Below are 20,980 nucleotides of genomic sequence, written 5' to 3'. Positions count from 1 at the left end.
CATGCAAGCTAGACGAGTTTCGTTCTTTATAGTTTCTTCGTTTGATGCTTATATCGTGAGATATTTGGCCCGGTCACTATCAATGGACCACCCTGTATATACTTGAATATTTCTGGTATCTCAAGTGCAGATTTTTCAGCGCTCTTTTAACTTTAGGACTCTGTATTTCAGAATGAATAAAAATGGGCTTGTACTACAATTGAAATAAGCCCATCAATTAGAAGTAAGAGATCCCGGTCTGGAAACGACTGAGTCGAAAATTATAAGTGAAAATCGTTTTGATATCTCTGACTGTGGAATACATGTACCAGTACTGTTGTTGTTAAGACTAAGGTGGGCAACTTTTAGAGGTGGTAGTATGGACCTAAAGAAGATGAAAATGTCTAGTAAACATGGGCACTAAAATGCATACCTTAAGAACTATGCGCACATGTTCATCTTCGATACGCATCTCTTGTACTCTTGTACTGCAAGCTCTTTGGTTTACGTATTTTTGGAGGAGGTAGCAGGGCCAAAACCAGAAAAGAAAGGTCCAGTAAACATGGGCTCCAAATTGCAAACCGTAAGAGCTACGGGCACTTGTTGAGTCGATGAAATGTGTTTCACAGCAGCAAAAATGAACAAATGCTGATAAATCCTAAGGTATGCATTTTAGCACCCATGTCCAGTGGACATCTTTTCCTTCTTTTTCTTCTGTTGGGTTAAGTGATCTTTTGTTAAGAGCGTGGAGAAATATTTGAGTTAGTCTGTACGAATGTTAACTTTCCCTAGGATTCCTAATGTTCCTGCGTATCGGCACGAAGACGAAGATCGTAAGAACAAAGAAGGCGGTGAGACGACGCCAGCCAACAGCCCGCTGGCAGGGACCGCATCACGACAGGGGCGGCCTCTATACGAAGGGAATACAAGGGCCTCTCCTGCCAGCCTCGGCCGGACAGTATGCGGACAGTATGCGGACAGTGTTAGGTCAGTGCTCGGAGAGAACTACGTGTGATCCATACCAACTGCTTACATGGACCTTGCATACAGCAAAGGACTTTGATTGTTTGCATGTCGCCCATCGCTTGCGACATCACTGTAAATTCAAGTTAAATATTATCAATCTGCTTTATTTGTAATGTTGTTGTTGTGGTCTTCAGTCCTGAGACTGGTTTGATGCAGCTCTCCATGCTACTCTATCCTGTGCAAGCTTCTTCATCTACCAGCACTTACTGCAACCTACATCCTTCTGAATCTGCTTAGTGTATTCATCTCTTGGTCTCCCTCTACGATTTTCACCCTCCAAGCTGCCCTCCAATGCTAAATTTGTGGTCCCTTGATGCCTGAGAACATGTCCTACCAACCGATCCCTTCTTCTAGTCAAGTTGTGCCACAAACTTCTCTTCTCCCCAATCCTATTCAATACCTCCTCATTAGTTACGTGATCTACCAACCTTATCTTCAGCATTCTTCTGTAGCACCACATTTCGAAAGCTTCTATTCTCTTCTTGTCCAAACTAGTTATCGTCCATGTTTCACTTCCATACATGGCTACACTCCATACAAATACTTCCAGACTTCCTGACAAATCTATACTCGATGTTAACAAATTTCTCTTCTTCAGAAACGATTTCCTTGCCATTGCCAGTCTACATTTTATATCCTCTCTACTTCGACCATCATCAGTTATTTTACTCCCTAAATAGCAAAACTCCTTTACTACTTTAAGTGTCTCATTTTCTAATCTAATTCCCTCAGCATCACCCGATTTAATTTGACTACATTCCATTATCCTCGTTTTGCTTTGGTTCATGTTCATCTTATATCCTCCTTTCAAGACACTGTCCATTCCGTTCAACTGCTCTTCCAAGTCCTTTGCTGTCTCTGACAGAATTACAATGTCATCGGCGAATCTCAAAGTTTTTACTTCTTCTCCATGAATTTTAATACCTACTCCGAATTTTTCTTTTGTTTCCTTTACTGCTTGCTCAATATACAGATTGAATAACATCGGGGAGAGGCTACAACCCTGTCTCACTCCTTTCCCAACCACTGCTTCCCTTTCATGCCCCTCGACTCTTATAACTGCCATCTGGTTTCTGTACAAATTGTAAATATCCTTTCGCTCCCTGTATTTTACCCCTGCCACCTTCAGAATTTGAAAGAGAGTATTCCAGTTAACATTGTTAAAAGCTTTCTCTAAGTCTACAAATGCTAGAAACGTAGGTTTGCGTTTTCTTAATCTTTCATCTAAGATAAGTCGTAAGGTTAGTATTGCCTCACGTGTTCCAACATTTATCTGTAATAAAAACTATTAATGTTCTTTGCTTCAATTGTAGTATAACATTCCGAGAACGCAGCATCCTTTAGGCACCATTATAAGCGACGAGTGGGCAGGACCACAGACTTAACGTAGCGTGGAATTTACGAGTGCGTATATACATTTTTGTTATTTAGCGCAATTTGTACACTCGTCGGCGTAGTGTTGAATCAAAATAAGCATTCAAATATCCCACTTTCCAAGCCAAGCTTACTCAGCACAAAAAAATTAAACAAAGATGAAAGCTAGGCCTACTTGACACCGCCTCTGTTCAACCGACCAAACAAAAACAGACTTTTCCCTCTCTGGCGTTGCCCTCTATCCGTGATCAGAAATTTCCCGTTATGAATTTAGTCAATTTATTCCAGTCCTACTCAAACACGACGTCTGGCTTGAAAATTATAACACGCTCCTTTATGACATTCCAGCGAGACAAGATAAATGTATACAATATAATACGTCTTGTTATTCCTGTGGCTGGCTCCGACTTCACACTCTTGATAATACTTACATAAATCGTTTTTACTAAGGACGAAGGAGCGTCTTTTAATTAATTATAGTAATTATGATAATAACAGGCTTCACTGCGCCGAAGCTTTTCGTCGCCATCCACGTCTGCCGGCAGCATCTGTAATCTCGGTTCCCTGTGGTAGGGGGCTCTGCTTTCGCCTCGACTCTCACAAGTCGCGTACTAACGCATGTACGTAAATTTATCCTCTTTTTAATTCTTCCAAAACACAGTTTTCAACTTGGCTGTTATTCAGCAACTGTATACTACTTTCAAAATAGGATTAAAATAAGCAGCTTGATCCTATTGTGAGAAAAAAATCTTGCGAAATATTTCATATGCGGCTCGACATTCTAAGTGGTGCAAATGTAGAGAAAGAATTCGTTCACTTATGTCTGGAGGACGAGGTACAACTGCTTGAAGTAGGTTGTATGGGGAACACGTAGCGGCGTTTCGTGTACTTGTAACTATTTGGGAGCTAAATACAAATTTTGGGAACCATCGGATAATACCTCGCATTTACAACGAACTGGTGTCTGTTCGACTACGTATCAGGATTTTTCCTTTACAGGTTAATGTTGATCTCCAGCGTTGTCTGTAAACGCGCTGTTTGTGGTATACAATGCTTTTCACTGGAACATGTGTTGGTGCTTTCTCGTATGCTGACTCGCACCCAGCGTTATGTTCCGCAGAGTAACAAGCCAAGGGCGCCGAACAGCCCTTGGTAGTCACAGAGCTGGCCGCCCTCCAATGGACGAATGTAGGGCTCTGGCTATACGGCGGAGAGCGCGTCGCAGGACAAATAAAAAGAGAGTAGGTATGGGCAGAAGTTATGGAGAAAACTGCTGGAGCCGCGCCAGCGGCTGACCGCTTTGTTGACTGTGGCTCCAGCTATTTTAGTAAGCGTCTAAATGGATCTGGGAAAAGAAACAAGACGACGTCATTAACGGCGGAAACAGGAATATGGCAGACACAATAAAAACAAAACTCGCTGTGTATCCTTTCCTTTCACTTTCGTGCAGACTTCGCGCTTCGTATGCCCGTACGAAATGGCTCGTTAGCACCAGCGCTCTAGAATTTGCACCAGCTGAGGACAAAGGAAATGCTGCAGAGACCATAGTGTTCAGCTTTTTTGACAAAGCTCCACAACCTTTTACGTCATGTCAGCTATAGTTGACCACTTGTCTCTTATACTATACCCTACCTTTGTAAAAACGCCCAGAAAAAACTGTATAAATCACTCCAAAACTGGAGGATGTCCTGAAAAGTGGAAACGCAATAAGCGATTAACACTGCAGAGAAAGGCGTTCGCAAAAGCCCAGTAGCGTCCTCTTTTGTGTACACGAACAGGTACGTGTTACGCTACGTTCAGACGGCGCAGAGCAGTCAAACGAAATGGAAACATTCAAGAAAGTGCGGGGGTTGTTCCAAAAGTACCGCCTCCTACTTTTATTCGTGGAAACTACAGGAAATTCATAAATCACAATAGCACAACTAAATAGAGCAATATTTCAGCTAGCAGGCTGTCATTTTTCCACATAATCACCACCATTCGTTGCGCACTTTTCGTTATGCACTTCTGCCAACGGTGAACCAGAGCCTGCATGCCGCGCACGTAGGAATCGGAACCAGCTGAGGCTAACCACTTCCTTACGGCTTTGACAACAGCAACCGAGTCCTGAGAATGTTCGCCGCGTAGTCCATCTTTCAGAGGCCCAAAGAGATGGAAGTCTGAAGGCGCTATATTGGGACTGTACAGTGCATGTGGTAAGACAGTCCAGCCGAATTTTGCAATGAGTTGTGTTGGTCGCAAAACTCGTGTGGGGCCTGGAGTTATCATGTTGCAGGTGAAATTCGGTCTTCTTCTCTGGCATTACCGTGGAATTTCAGGCTTTCTGCTTAGTCAGCGTCGTCTTGTAGCGTGCTGAACTGACAGTTTCTCCAGGCTCCAGAACATCCTAAATAACCACACGCTGGCTATCCCAGAAGACTGTGCACGTCACTTTGCCTGCAGATGGCTGTGTCTTGAATTTCTTCTTTGACGGAGAATTCGCATGTTGCCATTCCATGGACTGTCTTTTGAAATCCGGCTCGTATTGGTGACACCATGTCTCACCTCTGGTGACGATGCTATTCAGAAAATTGTCACCTTCATATTGGTCCAGCAGTTTCCGACAAATATCCATTCGATGAGTTTTTTGTTCTTCTGTAAGCATCCGCGGGACCCATCTCGCACAGACTTTGCGACTACCGAGCTGTTCCAACATTGTTTCCAAGGCACTACAGCTGACATTTAGCTTTGCACGCAATTCTCTGATCATGCAAACCATTTGCACTACCTTCAAAATGGCGTACCCGTCGCCTCACATTTCTCACGCCTATTCTAGTCTTCATACACCGTTAGCAAGCGTCGATGGGTTTCAATCCTAGCAATTTCTTCAGCAGTGAGGAGTTCAATCACACCTACCTGTTTCATACGCGCGTCCATGTCAGACACTATTCTGGAACACTGGTACGAGCACGGGGCTCACAACCCGAACCACACCAGACGCCACTGTTAGGCACTAATGAAGGACTGGCTCCCTTACGTCGATTGCACATAATTCATTGAGGTCAATCCAATACACTTATTTCAAATAACATAAATGTAATTTACATTTCAATCTGTCTGACATTAAACAGGAATAAAAAAAACAATTTCAAAAACAGCTGATTTAATGCGTGAAGCGCGAGTTAAGCCAATAACCAGATAAACTGAACAATTCACCGTAATTCAAAGAAAGAGAAAAACAAAATTGAGTCAATACACCCCACTGACAAACATCCAAAAAAACTTATATTACTTCTCAAAAGAATACACTGAAGTGGGGAGCAGTCGTTCATCCAACATAAAACTTCAAAATGAGTTCAATAACACAGCTGCGCGCCCCAAAAAACAGTAAAACATTACATACAGTTCATTTGACAAATACTCACTAACATTACGCCACTCCTGTTTGAACTGCAATGTCCCAAAGAAACAGGCGCTTATTCTGAAAGAATTTTTTTTTTATATGTGTTTAAATTACAGCATTAGGAATTCCAAATCTTTCCCCTTTCAGGGCGGAGGCTGAGCCAGAAACACAGAATGCCACAAAAAGACAGTTTTGCTGTGAAATCTTACAGGACACCCTGAAGCATTAACAGACAAGGGGTCGGCACCCACAAATAACACAGGCTAAGAGTCAGGCTGGAAGCACATCCTACGAGAACTTGTTCACGCTACGCTCACCACAAACTGTAGACGTTCCGGCCGAACATCTGCTTGCGGTGGCTGCCAGAAGGACGAAGCAACCGACGGGCCCACGCCGTGCTTCTCACACAGGCACCTCAGTTTGTACAAACATCTAGGCCAACACCAAATCCGGACTCCCCTCTCAGTGCCAGGCATGGCACAGTTTATATGAAATGCCTTCCAGGCAACCAGTAACCGCCGCAGGAGTTTCACGATTAGCAAACAGCCCCAGCGTAACAGACACCACACACGTGCTTAAGCCCGAGAACTCCGCCGGTCTCACCGGCCGCCCCAAACCGACTGCCTCTCGCCGTCCCGCGCGCCCCAGCCGAAAACGCAAAGATGATCATGCCCGGGGACGCGCCAAAGATAACAAGAAGATCCCTGATGATCGACCAGCGATCTGGCTCAAACATTCTTCTGCTGTCGCCAACTACAGCAGAACAGCAGGACTACCTGCAAACGAAAGAGGAAGGTTCGAGAATTAACCAACGGCATCTGGCACGGACATCCAAAAAAATAGTAGGCATTGCTTTCGGATCGACCATCGTTCCAGTATGACTCGTCGATGTCCAAGGCTGAAATATCAGATCTGAGTGAGTTCGAACGGGGTAGAATGATAGGTTGTATCGTGACGCTGCTCCTGGTACAGAGTATGCTGCTATGACAGTGATGCAAGTGTTGAACCAGAGGGCAGGAGACAGCAGTAGGCACGGACAGGCGGACCATGGATCACAGAAAGTGACCGTAGCGCAGGATGACCGCCATAACGTCCTCGTGGCTGTAACAAATACAGCAGTCTCGTCCACAGTGTTGAAGTTGGAGCACTGTTTGGACATGTCTGCGTCGACGCTGCGACGCCTCATGCTGAGGACCCGGATTGGTGACACGTGGGATACAGCGTCCGCTTCCACTGACCAGAAACCACCATCGCCTCTGACAGCTTTGACCACGTGAAAGCTGTCACTGGCGAGCTGAGTTTTAAAATTTAATGTTTACGGACGAGTACCGCTTCAGTTTGTCCTACTGTGATGACAGCGTACGTGTTAGACGCTAACATGGCAACGTCTACTGGGCAGACGCATTGTTGAGAAGGGTACATCACAAACGCCAAGTGTGATGCTTTGAGGTGCCAGTAGGCATAAGGTGGCATCTCGTCTCCTATGTACTGAGAGCTGTTTCAGCTGCAACCGCTACATCAAACAGGTTTCAGAGCCAGAGGCACTGCCACTCCTGCAGGCAGAGCTACTACATCTCATATTTCCGCAGAACAATCCCCAGTCACGTGTGCAAGCTTTCTTCGACGAACGACGGGTACCGCCACTTCTCTGGACTGCACTTTCGCCTGACATGTCACCCGTGGCATAAGTCTAGAATATGGTCCGTCGGACACTTTGTCGTTCTGGTCCCTGCAACCACTATCGATGCTTTGTGGACGCACCTGCAAACCATGTGGCGATGTGTTCCCCTGAAGTACGTCCTTGTACTCTTTGATCACGTGCCACGGAATCTAAAAGCTCCGATTACTTCAAGCTACACCTAATTATCGCGATATCACGATCAAATTATATGTACGCCCAGAAATACGTCAAATTTGAACGGAACAATATTTAAGGAGAGGGAAACGTCATGGAAACGAAAAAGAAAATAACCAAAGAGAAGGACAAGGCATACTTTCAACCCCACAATATCAATACCTGCTGTCAAATATTTGTTATCTGTAAAGTTATTTCTCATGGCCTCCATTTTTTTATTTGAGCGTAATAATACTCCATCTAAAATATCATTTGTAAAAATACAAGACCAAGCAGCTAGTTCAGAGAAACTTTTTCCAAGTAGTTTAGCAGGGCCTATAGCTCCTGGTAAATGGACAATTGTACTGTGGGAACGGGTTCGTACATTTATGGCAGGTGGAGTGCAACACCACTTGAACCTATTTTTTCCAAAATAATTCTCAGCTGTCATGCCCTGAGATGCAACATTTTCCTGCACAGCGCGTCCTTGTTCTAAATTTTCCAAAGAAATACCTGATCCCAGAATTCGACTCATTGTCACTTTCCAAATTTGGATCAAAGTCCTGGTCTGTTCCACAATCGCTCATAGCAGCTTCCAGCCATTCCAGATAATTGGGATCATTAACAATTTTAAGTAGGCTGTTTAGGTTTTTTTATTGGTAACGCCACCTCTGTATGAAAATCACTGGCTGTGCTGTGTGCAGTCTGTGGCTGCTTTGCATTGTTGTAATACTCGCCATTGTGGTGTTAGGCAGCTGGCTGTGAACAGCGCGTAGCGTTGCGCAGTTGGAGGTGAGCCGCCAGCAGTGGTGGATGTGGAGAGAGAGAGATGGCGGAGTTTTGAAATTTGTCATGAACTGCTATATTTATACATGATGATATCAAGGTAAATACATTGTTTGTTCTCTATTAATATCTTTCATTTGCCAACTATCCCTATCAGTAGTTAGTGCCTTCCATAGTTTGAATCTTTTATTTAGCTGGCAGTAGTGGCGCTCGCTGTATTGCAGTAGCTTGAGCAGCGAAGATTTTTGTGAGGTAAGTGATTTGTGAAAGGTATAGTTTAATGTTAGTCAGGGCCATTCTTTTGTAGGGAATTTTGAAAGTCAGATTGCGTTGCGCTAACAAAATATTGTGTGTCAGTTTAAGCACAGTCATGTATAATTGTTCAAAGGGGACGTTTCACAATCATCGGCTGTTGCTGCCAATATGCCATTTTTGACTGGAACAATATCTATTTTTAATAAAAAAGTTTCACTAGTGGTATTGTGGGCTCACACAGACCCCAAGCTCCGCTAATAATTGAATAAAACTTATAAATCTGTTACCGCAGAACGACCACTTCTCTCAGGAGCTCAGAAGCTACTGCCTAAAAGGGACTGTGAACCACAGCTCATAATAGCTGCCCCTATGGTAATTACAGAATAAACAAAACTGGCTGGGGCTCCCAGGACCCCACCATACAGGTTACAAGTTCACTCGCTGTAGTTGTTGTTGTTGCTCGCATAGCTGAAAATAAACGGGACATGATTTCACCGAGAGGGTGACTGTATCTTAAAAATGTTTAATAACAATATTTAACCTTCTTCCTCTTTGTCATTATTCTGTTGTAATTGCGCCAACAAATTCAACAATAATTCAGATCTGTAGTATATGATCAGGTACAAAATGAAATTCCTTCTAAACGAAACGCCAGTTAGATCCACCATAGTGCGTGTTTTTTTCACTCTTGACTAAGCACAAAACCATTTTCACATTTTCTTCATACACTCGGATGTACACTCATGGAGAAAAGGCGCAACACCAAAAATAATTAATGTAGGGTAAAGAAATTTCGTGAATATATTTGTCTAGGTAACATGTGTAAGTGACTAACTTTGCAAGATAACAGGTTGATGTATGAGTGAGATACGCCATTGCAAATGTGAAATGCTCGTACATTAATAACTGGTAGAAACACCACAGTGCTTAATTCAAACATGCGAACACGCATGCATTCTGTCGCAGAGGTGCCAGTTAACATTTTGTGGGATGTAATTGCATTCCTGTTGCAAGACTACACTGGACCTGCAGTATGATTTGAAAGGCTACAGTCAACCATGAGTTTACCCTCTGGCAGCAATCACTTTACCTAGCATGACTCCCACTTGACAACTGCCCTGTGGATCTACTGAACTGACTTTGCCCTGAGACGCCCGCTAAACCCGCTGGGCAGAACAGGTGACTAGGATTGTGGAAGGGGCCAAATAATGTTGGGGGTCAGTTTCACCTTCTAATTGTAATTTATTGTAATTTAATAGCACATCTACACCCAAAGTGGCACATAGCCGAACCTTTACCAAATACAACTCTTTCAAGGCTGAAGGCCTCCAAACAAGAAATATTAAAAATCAACAAGATAAAAAAATTTAGTTAAAATAGGAAATGAAATAATATCACAGCTAGGTGGAAAGCCTCAAGGCAAGGTAGATAGAACAAACATATGCAAGGTGCAATACAAATGGCTGAAGGCCACAATTAAATTCCAAATTTTAAAATGTATTACCATAATCTTTTAAAGATTAAAGGCCGCGATGTTTAAGCTTGAAAGATAATATTAAGAATAAAGCTGCAAATCCAAAAGCCTACAATTAGTTTTCCAAAATGTTTTAAAAAATATAACCATAAGCCTTAAATTTTAAATAGCTGAAAACAGATAATTAAACACGAGTGGGAAAGACAATAAAGACAACGGCACTCCGAAGCCTCCAGGCAGGTCGGTCTGCCCTCGTTCACTTAGGTGAGACAGGTCGTGGGCCCAACTACACTCGATCCTTCGGAACCCAACCAGGAGACAGCCACGGACCGACCAACACAACGACTTGCTTGCTATCAATTAGTACATGAGAACTCAAACACAAAAGGTTACGAACGTGATAATTCAGAACGAGGTATGTGTTAGCTGTCAAAATTACACACCATGTTGGACAGCGACAACAGGTGAGGAGAGGACGCTGCCTGAATTTACGTCAGTGGCCAGGGCAGGTAACCAAAACACTAACGGCCACTAGGCAGAAAAATTCCGCTGGTGCAGTCTAATTTTAGTCAACCAATATAGTTAATTGCACCGCATGACGGCTAAATTTCAGCAATAGAAACACTCGGTGTTGCTCATAGGAAAACCTCCCCAACAGCGAACCACCGAAACGAACCACCACAACACGAATGGACGTGTCTTGGGTAGATGAAACCGCTACCCAACTTTGACGTCCTGGGTTGGTGAACCACTAAGCTCGTAGCGATCGGACAGCTCCACACACGCTCCGACACTCCGCAAGGACCGCCAGCGACTGCACTGCGCGTAGAGAACTTCCCTGGTCCGCAACAACCGACCGACTCGCCTCAGAATGCCAACAAAATAGTCGTCAGTGGAAATAACGTCACCTATACACACAACCTGACAAACACTGCACGAAGACCTGAACCATACCCAACAGTAAATAAGCACACACAAAGACAATCGGGAGTCGGTGCAAGGACACACACAGCCGACTCATGAACGATCGGCGAGCCAAAACGCGTGCGTCGTCCGGTAGGGCGACCGACCGACGATCCACCAAGACGGTGGCCCGGCTCAAGTGGGGCGTGGAGGAAATGGTCGGGCGAGCCATGTCAACGCAGACCTCACTGCTGCTCCAACACGACTGCACTAGCGCCGCATTGCAACTCCCCGACTGGCAGGTCCGGACTGCGCTCCAGACACGTTCCAACTGACCGGCAGACCTGAACTCGCGACCCGAACTCCCTTACGACAGACAACGACCGGGAAGTAATAGCAGTCGAGCAAAGATACTACGAGAGGGGACATATCGATATGCGCTGCCAACGCCGGTCACGGTCAGGCAAAGCAGCAACTCAGTGACAGTAGTAATTTAAATTAAAGTAGTGAGGTGGAAGTACGTTAAAAACAGGGTGTAAAATACCTGGTGGCGGGAACACGAGCCACGCGCGGCTCATGCCCTTTGACTGTGTTTTGTGTTATCCTGCATTAGAGGTTATCACATATATAATACTTTAAATGAACTTGGATGCTGAGGTAATTTAATGAAACGGTGGCCCCATCATTAGGAGTCAATTAATGATGGGCGATTAATATATAAACACGGGACTGATCTTTTATAAAGATTATTGCGCAAGTTTATTGATCACGAAATAGGACAAACAATACAGGTGAAGCGTGATGACAAGTAAATAATGAACTGTTGCCAGCACAAATAGGCACAACAATTAGTTAACACTCCACTAGCTGGCGATTGATTGGAAGAGCCTAAGGTTTATCTGATTGAACTATTTACTCTGGCTCCAAACATGGATAACGCAATCTGAAATTATCTAACCCTGAACAGACTTTGATGGATTTATTCTACACAGAAGTTATACAACGTTGTTGCAGCTGACAAGACTGTGTCACTGTTTAACAATCCGGAGTGATGCATAGTCCTGCGTCAGGTGACAGTCATGGTTCAAGTGTTTGCAGAGCAGCGATGTGTGCGGGCTGTATGTAATTCGTTATAGCGGGCATGAAATACGGAACGTCGCGGCTGGCGATCTGTCAGATGGACCGCTAATACTGTCTAAAGGAGCCCTGAAATCTCGGCAGATTCCAGCATCAGACACTCCCATTCGCCAGTCATACCATGAACCAATCTGACTCACTTACACTGCAAAGCACACAAGAGGATCAAATGTCAAGGCGGCAGACCTGACATGAATGAGATCGCCCTCGGCACAGCGAGCTGTCCGAGGTGGCTCAGGTCTGATGTGACGGCACAGTTAAGTGCTCACCACAGGCTCCCTACTCAAGACCAATGCCAGTGCGAAGTCACCCTCAGGACAAATGACCCAAGTTCAGTGCATTCGTAACAAACATCATGACCAGTATCCTCTCCAGACTCGGGTTGAATCAGAAGACCACGTTTCTCCATTCCTCACTGTCCACCGAATCTTTGTAAACTCCACTAAAGCACTCACAAGGCCACCCCCACAAGGGTTTCATGCCAATCACAAGAATCCACAAGTTCTCGGGTAGGGCAATCTTTATTGTCTGTAATACAACATACAATCACCATTGATCTTTATTTTACAATTTCCATTACCAATCTTGCACCATAAAAATATATACTCATCAGCATTTAATTTCTTCCTTCTTCTGCTACTCAAAGTGAATGGCATACTAGGAACAACTGTACCATAAGGCTGCTTAGCCAAAAGTCCTGTTGTCTCTGCTATACTCCATGTCTTCCATGTTAAGATATTTCCATCTGGAAAAGCTTCACGGCCACCATAGTCTGCATGGTTGCCCCATACGACAGCAAGAGTAAGCCATGTACTCCCTCCAAATACAGCTTGTACATCACATGTAAAGTTCAAATGGAGTCTCTGCTATACTCCATGTCTTCCATGTTAAGATATTTCCATCTGGAAAAGCTTCAAGGCCACCATAGTCTGCATGGTTGCCCCATACGACAGCAAGAGTAAGCCATGTACTCCCTCCAAATACAGCTTGTACATCACATGTAAAGTTCAAATGGAGTCCTCGAAATACATTCGGACCTCCAATTAACTGTTGTTTATTGAACTGTCCAGCCAAATCAATGTCAATAGCCTTCAGACTGCGACACACAGGAAAGCTGCGCCGCCAGCGACGTCGCCATGCACGTCGCCGAGGCATTGCTGTGGCACGTTAACACAAGTGAACGTAGCAAGCCAACGCCCAGCGAGACACCCAGAGCTATGCATCCGCACTCCTCAACGTCCGGTCCAAGCGCGCCAGACCGGCGCCAGCGCGCCTTATCGGTGTGTTGCGCAAGAGACCGGAAGTGAGTTTTCCAGCAACACGCTCCTAGTAATACTAGCGAGCGTGTTGCCCAGGCGGTTTGAATCGAGCGCCACAGGCTACCAGCCAATCAGAAGCTGCGCGGCAGCTAGCGCAGCGGCTAAGTCCCGTTCAAGGTCTTTTGTTCTACCCATCAGGCCGGCCGCGGTGGCCAAGCGGTTCTAGCCGCTTCAGTGCGGAACCACGCGGCTCCTACGGTCGCAAGTTCGATCCTGCCTCGGGCATGCATGTGTGTGATGTCCTTAGGTTAGTTAGGTTTAAGTAGTTCTAAGTTCCAGGGGACTGATGACCTCAGCTGTTAAGTCCCATAGTGCTTAGAGCCATTTGAACCATCTGAACTACCCATCAGCTCATCCTAATCAAAGTCAACACTACTCCTATCTTTTCCTGAGAAGCAGCCAATTCCTGACTCACAAATTCCCAAACAAAGAGGAGAAGACTTCATGCTCCCGACTTGTTTTTTCCCACGGCCTTTTTAGGCAGCATGTTGTTTCTCCATTTAGCCCTAAAGTGCATTTATCACGGAGATCATTATCTGGGCAGCCAAAACGTTACAGTGTGTCGAAACAGGGGCCTTGACTAAACTAAGAGACGTGCATTTGTGTCCCACCATAGTCCATTTCAGAGCCACCACAGAAGTTCCGTTCTAAAACTGTTCTTGAAGTCCTGAGGTTTCCCAAAAAACCCGGCTGGCAGAGGGATGACACAACCTGGTGGCTCCCTCAGTAGCGTCTGACCCATGGTGAACATGGAAACTCGCGAATTTTTGTGGCTGCCAATCCTGCTCACAAAGGGCATTTGCGACACTGTCTAAACGCCTTGGTCGAGCGTCCTAAATTTCTCTCATGCTCATGCCCCCGTCGTGGCTATAGGTGCCTAACAGATGGGTCCAGTAGGCGATTTTTCCATCTCTCTGGCAGAAAGCACAGTCTGCAAACTGGTGTGAGAAATTCTTGGGGCCAGCATTCTGTCCCCTGTGAAAGCAAGTGCTTCGAGTTGTTCCTTTCCCTTGTAGCAGCCCACGGCTTTGAAGGCGCAAACGTCCACTGCAAGATTTACTATTAAATGATCAAATTATCTGCTTGTACTCAACTCCAAAAAATACAAAGGGCGTTCAAAAAGTTTTACACAGTCGTCTCAATTTTTTTTTTATTTTTTGCAGGAGGAGAATGAATTCTTTCTGACACACCTGAAACATTTAGCTACAAGTTGCTATATAAAAGTATTTTCTTTTATTTATAGGTGAGGCATTGTGGACCATGAACTAGATGTCGGGTTGCGACAGTGGTCGGTGATGGAGTTCCTCTTCAAGACTGGCGATGACTCTGCCACATCGATTGACAGGAAGTTGCTCCCTGTTTATGGGGAGGACACAGTGGATCGCAGCAGTATCCAGCGGTGGTTGCAGAGGTGTAAAGAAGGTGATTTCTCTCTGATGGACAATCCACGATGCGGTAGACCATCGACGGCAGTGAGTGATGTGAATAAGGAAACCATTGATCAAATCATCCAAAATGACAGATGTGTGACGACACGACAGCTTGCTGCAATTACGCGTTTGTCATTGGGTAGTGTGGTATTGTAAGTAGGCTGTTTATGTTTTCTTATTGGTAACGTTACGTAGCGCTCTGTATGAAAATCACTGGCTGTGCTGTGTGCAGTCTGTGGCTAGTTTGCATTGTTGTCTCCCATTGTAGTGTTGGGCAGCGGCAGCTGAATGTGAACAGCGCGTAGCGTTGTGCAGTTGAAGGTGAGCCGCCAGCAGTGGTGGATGTGGGGAGAGAAATGGCGGAGTTTTGAAATTTGTAAGACTGGATGTCATGAACTGCTATATATATTATGACCTTTGAACACTATTAAGGTAAATACATTGTTTCTTCTCTATCAAAATCTTTCATTTGCTAACTATGCCTATCAGTAGTTAGTGCCTTCAGTAGTTTGAATCTTTTATTTAGCTGGCAGTAGTGGCGTTCGCTGTATTGCAGTAGCTTGAGTAACGAAGATTTTTGTGAGGTAAGTGATTTGTGAAAGGTATAGGTTAATGTTAGTCAGGGCCATTCTTTTGTAGGGATTTCTGAAAGTCAGACTGCGTTGCGCTAAAAAAATATTGTGTCAGTTTAAGCACAGTCGTGTATAATTTTTCAAAGGGGACGTTTCATATGTCGACCCTTAGCCGAGAATACCTCACTGGAATCTTCTGATTTTTTCTTGTAGTTTGTGTAATTAGTGTAGCTATTGTTTATTGCTAGCGCATAATTACAGAGAGAATTTCCTTTGTAGTTGTAGTTTTTCATTGTTGTACAGTAAAAAAGTTGTGCATGCATGTAGATTTGCAGCAAGTATTTCGCAGCTGCGCTTGCTATTAACTAGGTATTATTTTCAGTGCTATGTTAATGTGTTCTCTTATTTTTGCTCTTCAAATTGTGTTTTTCTGTGTTGTCGTGTGAAATATTGTGACAATAATGGCGTGTGAAAAGCATAATACTAGGCTCCGAAGTAAACTGAGAAATGACAGTGAAGACGAAAGCAGTGTGTTAGCGCCACCGTGTAATGAATTAACTAATGTTCAACATAGTAATTTGGTAATTGTGCATAGGGAAATGGAGCGGGCGGCAAACAATGGCGTAGGCAGTGAAACAATTAGTGAACAGGGAAGCATTGTCGATCGATCGGTCGGCAATAGCTCGCCTCAGGAATCCGAAATGACAGGACACAATTTTGCAAATACTGTAGATTCAGGTTTTGCGTCCTCACCGTTTTCTCAAATAAGTCAAGACACATTTTCTGCTTGTCAAAATGTGAATGTTGACGGTGCAAATGAACTGCTGAAAAGCGTAGAGGAACAGATTCGAGACACTAATGCATTGTTATTACAGCTAATGCAACAAATGGAACAAAATCAGAGACAAACACAGCAAAAGCTTCAAAAGTTAGACACAGTGGAACAACACCAGAGACAAACACAGCAAAAGCTTCAAAAGTTAGACACAATGGAACAAAATCTTCAAAAGTTAGACACAATGGAACAACACCAGAGACAAACACAGCAACAGTTAGACGCAATGGAACAAAATCTTCACACCACGCTTGAACAAACACGTGAAGATTTAACTACTGAGTTACATAACATCGAATCCAATTGTCAAAAAGTCTGTAACGACGTAAAAACACAAATTTGTGAGCATTTTCAGCCTATTTTTTCGCGGCATGAAAATGCATTACAGAATCACGAAACAGCCATAAAAGAAATGCAAATTATTGTTCATGAAAATCATGAGACCTTGCAAGCTAAAATTGACTCAGTTGCATCTACCGATTCGGTTATGCAACTTGCAAAAACTCAGGAAAACTGAAAGGACACAGTAGAAAGACACATGGAGGAAATTAGTTCATTATCAGAGAAAGTAGTTGAACTTTCGGATCAGCTAAATAATTTATCTACGAAGGTAGACGATAATCTGAAGACACAAAATCGGTAGTCTTTAATGACACAGAAGAGTGCGAACAAATTAGGAAATTCAAACAAAATCAGAATCAAATTAATACGCAACACCAACGAGAAATCCGGGAAGTACAAGATCAGCTGACACAAGTAATACAAAAATTACATATTTCAGAGGACACTCGCGCTCCAACACGCGAAGAGGGACTTAGAAATACGGAACAACCACAAAATAATAACACAGGACACTTCGGAAATTATGAAAGAAATTGGCAAGGCACACCGAATTTTGGGATGGAACCGCCGAAACGACGTAACGATGACCGACATGTGACTCGACGACATGATGATTTTGACTATAAGCTGTTCATTACTACACGTAAATTCAAAACATTTAAGAATTCTGGCAACGACATTCATCCACAAGCGCGGCTTCATCAATTCTCTCATTGTTTTCCTCCCAACTGGTCGTTAGAACACAGATTAGAAATTATGTGTGGCTACATGGAGAATGAACCGGCTGTAAGAATGCAATCGGTCATTCACGATTGTCACAGTGAAGGAGAATTTTACCATGCCTTCCTCTCAGCACATTGGTCTCAAGCTACACAAGACCGAGTAAAACATGGCATCATAATGATGAGACACTTTGAACAATCTGAATTTTCCGGTCTTGTCAAATATTTTGAAGACATGTTGCACAAGAATCAATATCTGTCAAACCCATACAGCCCTTCAGAACTCATCCGCATTTGCTTAATGAAATTGCCTGAACATTTAAGAAATATTATTTTGGCAGGACGTTGCAAATACGACATTGAAGCTTTTCAGGGACTCTTACAAAAATTAGAAATTGACACAGACAGTCGGGGGGTGCGAAAACAGGAAAACAATCACTACAGGTCACATCCGTCACAATTCCGTGACGACAGAAACAATAACTGGACACGACAAGTCTATTCTTACAACGCAAATCGTGACCAAAACAGACACCACCCATATAACAACCACTGGCAGAGTAATAATAGTTACAGAGAAAGATCGCATTTCCGTAGTAGTGAATATGACAGAGATTACCTTAGAAACAGACAATATGGGAACCAAAACAATTATTATCAAGGGAGACAGAATAACTTCAGACGCAACGGTTCAGTACACAGTTACGATTCAGGAAGAAATTCTCCCCCACATGACCGACAAGAAAGAAACTACAGAAACTACCGACATGACGACAGCCGATATACTCGTAACGACAGACATGAATTGCATCAGAACTGGCGTGATTCAAACAGAGCATGGCACTCTCAAGACAAGGTGAATTTGTAGAAGTTAGGTCTCCTAATCCTAATAACGACGCGCGCCAACAAAGAAACAGACAATGACTCGCACGGGCAGGCAGCCACGTGCGCCAGCTGGCTCAGCGAAAAATAACATAGACGCTAACCTTGAGAAAAATTCCAGTATTCTTTACCGACGTATACCACATGATAATTGCGTTCAAGTTGGAACTCTGTGCACTAGGAAGAGTAAAGGTGTACAACACATTTCACATGTAAAACCGTTTATTGAAAGATAATCTGCTTTTTAACTTTGTCTTTGCCATAAAACTTTTCACTTCACATTTCTAGTATGCATTGTCAGATTTAGAAACTGTTACCATGCAACAACGTTTGAAGTTAAATATCCAGTCAAGAACCAAGAGAACTTATTTAAACAGAAATTACGAATGCATTGTTATTGTGAACAGACGACACAGTGTTATTGTGTGTGTACATTCTTGCTTGTTAGTTCCACGATTACGTAATGACTATAAGGCTCACATACTTAGAACATTTACCAGTACTGCTAATAAGATTTTAATGCAACATTTTGGTTTACTTGAAAATACATTCTGAATTTAAAGAACTTTCTGTGAGATACCAGATGACACAGTGGTTAGTTTATGTGACAGCTACACGATTTTATCACGACGCTACTAATGAGTGACAATTTACAATGTTGCTTTTGCGGTGTTTCTGTTTTATATCTGCACAGTTTTTCTGAATTATTCTGGAAAGTAATACATGTTTTAGTAGTAACTTTTGTGGTATAGCTACAATGAGACTGCCTTTTCCGTAGCACAACAATATGTTACAGCACAGTACTTTCATCATCACAGCAATAAGCGTGATAACTAAGATATCCATACACAAAGCATTTCACTTTTGTTTATCATGAGGTAAGTACATCGACTTCTGCAGAACTTAGCTTTCGGAGGATGATAACTACGACACTTCCACAGAGATTATCTTACAACAAGACGCACAGTTTAGCGCTACAGTACACTTATTTGAGTGATTAATTTTGTACTTAAACCATTTATTTTTCAAGATTTTTGAATTACAACGAAAGTTTTCCGTGATACATTTCATTCCATTGCTCTAATCTGTAACACCTGAGGGTATAATTACATTAATCCTCAGGGGCGTACATGCTTACTTTGTGTACCATGTGTGTGTCAAGCTCAAGGAGCCCTAGCTAATATGGTATTTGCTTATACAACTTTACACATCGGTACCATATTTCTCCAACACAGAATTACACAGCTACCTGATTATTTAACAGAGAAACAAACATTTTTTTACTACATCAGTGACACATGTTTACGCAATTACACAGTTGGGTAACTTCACACTTACGAAATTGTACTTTGTCTGTACTTTGTGAACTGTTCATATTTTTTCGGATCCATTGTGATATTATGAGAGCTTTGAATGATACATTTGGTATAGGATCATGATTTTTAAAGTACGTTTGAGGTAGATGACACTATTGAAATGAGCAGAGAATTTTTTTTAGGTTTTGAAATTATTGGAGGAAGCTACGACAATTTTGAAAATTGACTGAGATCTTATTATATTATTACGATGACAATGTGTATTATGCTGTTGAGGTATGTTTATGATCAATAAGCTGATGCTATATGAGGAATTTAATTATGCTACGTATTTGTTATGATGAAATATTGAAGAAGTGTCGACGAATATGTATATGTGTAATAAGGTAAGGAATAATGAGTAGTGGTTAGGGACTCTGGTTTGTGAAAAAGGATTTTGGAAACCAAGAATCGTACTTTAAGAGTTATGAAATGTATGTAAATGCGTGAATGTATTACAATGCCGGCAAAAGGTTTTTGGATGCTGTTATAATTATAGGATTTTATTTCTACATATTCATAATGCAAATTCTCGACCTCTGAATTTCTTTTATATGAGACTGTCACTGTAGCGCAAACTGCTGTCGTAAATATTTCGGTAAGGAAGCTAAGTGACCCAGGTGGCACCCAGCTGCGTGACAGTCGACTGGAAAAAAGCCATTAGTGTGTGCCTTTCAGAGGCACAAGGAAAAAAAAAAAAGAGGCAATTAACCCTCGCTATTGACATTTCTTTGTAGAAAGCATCGCAAATACGACATGCTCAAACTTGAAAACATATGATTATACTGTGGAGCTTTTAATTTATGATATTTACTAAAATACCTAATGAAATGATGAGAAACATTTTACATCTATTGTCTTTCTAGTTGAGAGTTTGCTCATTTTGTTTAATATCAAGTTTCTAGCTGCAGCAGCATTGGCTAAAATAAAATTTAATAGATTTACTAATATAAATATTTTATGCCTACAGATCCAGTAAATAATTTTATGCGCTATTAAAAAAAAACGTAGCAGCATAAAAAGAAATTTCCCTTCACAGGAATTGCATACAGAATTTTCTTTTCAACTACTTGGTAATTTTTTTGGTAGAATAACTTCTTGTGGTGCACCACTTTAATTACATAAACATTAAGATGTGAATATTCATTTTCCTTGTCTGCATTGTTGTCTTTAACGTAATATTTTTTCTGCTTGAGCTATGTCATTTTCAGATGTAAGTTATTGCATTTGCTGCTGCTGTTTGCCAGGCATAGTGCTACTAAAATTGACTTTGTATTACTCTGTTAAGCCAGTTTTACTAATGATTTATTTTTATTGTTTGCTGCACATTGGCTCATATTAGTTGTAATGTTGCATTGCTTGGTAATTTAGAT

This window comes from Schistocerca americana, chromosome 4 (genome assembly GCF_021461395.2).
Source record: "Schistocerca americana isolate TAMUIC-IGC-003095 chromosome 4, iqSchAmer2.1, whole genome shotgun sequence".
NCBI lineage: Eukaryota > Metazoa > Arthropoda > Insecta > Orthoptera > Acrididae > Schistocerca > Schistocerca americana.
The sequence above is the reverse complement of the archived record's forward strand: the minus strand, read 5'-3'. Positions refer to the sequence as shown.